Raw genomic sequence first — 2,667 nt, 5'->3', positions numbered from 1 at the left:
CCCCCCCGTGGGCTCCATCTGGGTGGAGGCCTCAGACAAAGTTGGTTTACAATTGTGGCAGTTTAGTTCCATTTGTACTGTATGTAAGTGGACAGAAGGCAGTTATATCATTACAATTTATATGTGGGTAGCTGTTACATCTGTCCACCCCCTCTCAGTAACTGCACACAGAAGATCCTTTGAAATCGTAATTAGGCCCCTTTGTTTGTATATATTACAGTTACTTTATCATATACTTTTTTTTCAGTAGGACTCTAGACACTCTTAAAAGGCAAGGTGAGATTAAGAACATCATTAATGGCTAATTGGTTCCCTCGCTCCTAGTGTTTTGGATCTACAGTTAGGAGATTTGAACTGAATAAAGGTCTATCCTAACCTGTACTGGCTTGCTCTCTCTCTGATCTCACAGTCCTTAACTACAGCCTCCCATCTTCTCCTATCTTGTGCAATCTCTTTCCACATTGTTGCATCTTCGCCTATCCCTTCTGGGTCAGTTTCTATGTTATCTTCCCATTGTTGTCTTGGTCTGCCTCAACATTTGGTACTCACCACCTTAGTTTCCAAAATCTGCCTCATATACCATGTCTCCTTGGTTCTTATAATATGTCCTTCCCATTTAATTCTCTGCCTTCTTATGTGGCTCAACATGAGGTCTTTTGTAGAGGGCTGCAAGCTCTCAATTATGTCTTCTCTTCCATAGTCCATTTTCTTGTACTGCACTAAAGATGTATTGGCTGACCTATTTTTAATACGGTTGTTTTTCAGATGCCTCTCTCTGTGCCTGACCTGTTCTTTTACTAGCTTCCCTTTGTGAATTCTTCAGGGCTGCAAACAGAAGATCACAAACCCAATTCATCATTGCTTGCATCCTATGTAGTCCTCTACATTAGTATAAAGTAGGCCAGACCTCCAGCTGGTGTAAATGAGTCCAGCTCCACTGGCTTTGGTTTATCTATGCTGATCCACATCAGTTAAGAATCTGGTTCATCAAATGCCCAGTGGGTGATTCTGGTTTAGCATTTTACATTTATTTAAATAGATGTAAATATCCACTCAAGGTGCCAGGCAACTGATAATCAGGCCCCATGTATTTACTTTTGGCTAAGTCATCTTAAAAACCCAGCATATCTGCATTATAGAAGCTGGAAAGATGCTTGTGAGGGGAGGAGAGAAGAAATGAAAGAGGAACAGCCAAGCACCTCTGACTAGGAGGGAGTTTTATTTGTTTGCATGAACTCTGAGTGCCTTTAATTCAAACTGTTAATTAATTTTAAAAGAACATTAAGCTACTGCAGCTAACTTAGAAACTTGCAGGCATTTCATTTTATAATTAGAGCTAAACAGAAGGGAAACTTACTTGTCTTAATTGATCTCTGAGGTAGCTTGTAACAGGGGACCTGACCTCTGTTACTCAGACACAAGGGAGAGAGAGAAGGACTACATCAGAGGACCTGGAGCCTGGCACCCGCAGGCCAGAGTCATGGGGGAGCTTTGGCAGATGGTATCCAGAAAAGGACTGAGAAAAACCTTTGTGAGAGAAGTGGAGATTGAAGCGGCCAGTCTGTACAGAAAGGACCCACGGCAGGGAGCCAGGAACTCATAGGCAGATTAACAGATGGGCCAGATAGGCCTATGTTCAGGGGCCACTACCAATTTGGGGCCCCCAGGATACTCATCAGCAGGGAGGTGAAAGCTAGGGTTTTAAACTTGGCGTGTTTTTTGTCTCCTAGCAGGGAGACAAAAATGGCGCCAAATTTAAAACCCCAGCTTTAACATTTGCTTGCCTGCAGCTGGGAGCAGGGCTCTTCCACCAATGCGTTGGGAGAGGCAGGGCTGGGGCTGGGCCTGCAGTGCCACACCATGCTTGGCCAGGGCCAGGCTGGGAGCACTGCACCTCTTCAGGCAGGTGGTGGCACTGGGGATCCTTGTGGGGGCTATAGCCCCCCCCAAGTTCACCTTAGCCCCTCACAGCCACCCCTCCCAGAGTTGTCACCCACCCACAGAGGCGCTGCACTCCTGGCCTGAGTCGGTCCGGCCCCATGCATGTGCGTGGCCGCACAGACACAGCTGGACAGCAGCTCCCTACAGGTTAGTGTAACAAGGGCTGGGTGGGGAGTGAGACGAAGCCATGGGCGGTGCCGGGGGGAGGCAGTAAGGGGGTGGGTGCTACCTCAGAGTGATTGAGAGTAGGGGAGGGGGAGGTCCTGTAAGGGGAAAAAGTGTGTGTGTGTGTGTGCGCGCACACGCGCATGCATGCACAAACCTCTGTGTGTGCATCTGTGCATGTGCATCTGTGTGTGGGTGCATCTGTGTGTGTCTGCATAAGTACATGTGCATCTGTGTGTTCATCTCGATGCATGTGTGCACATCTGTGTGTGCATGCGCATGTCTGTGTGCACATGCATGCATCTGTGCATATCTTTGCATGTCTGTGCATGCATCTCTGTATGTGTGTGCATGTCTCTGTATGTGCGTGCGTGCATCTCTGCATGTGCATGCATCTGTGTGTCCATCTGTGGCTGTATGTGCACATGTGTCTGAGCGTCTATGCGTCTGTTTCTGTTTGTTTGCACCTGTATGCACATGCGCATGTCTGTGCACATGTGTGAACATCTATGTTTGTGTGCACATCTGCCTCTGTGTGTGTGTGTGTGTGTGCACACGTGT

Source organism: Gavialis gangeticus, unplaced genomic scaffold (assembly GCF_001723915.1).
Source record: "Gavialis gangeticus isolate Ggan-Ray unplaced genomic scaffold, GavGan_comp1, whole genome shotgun sequence".
Classification (NCBI taxonomy): Eukaryota; Metazoa; Chordata; order Crocodylia; family Gavialidae; genus Gavialis; species Gavialis gangeticus.
The sequence above is the reverse complement of the archived record's forward strand: the minus strand, read 5'-3'. Positions refer to the sequence as shown.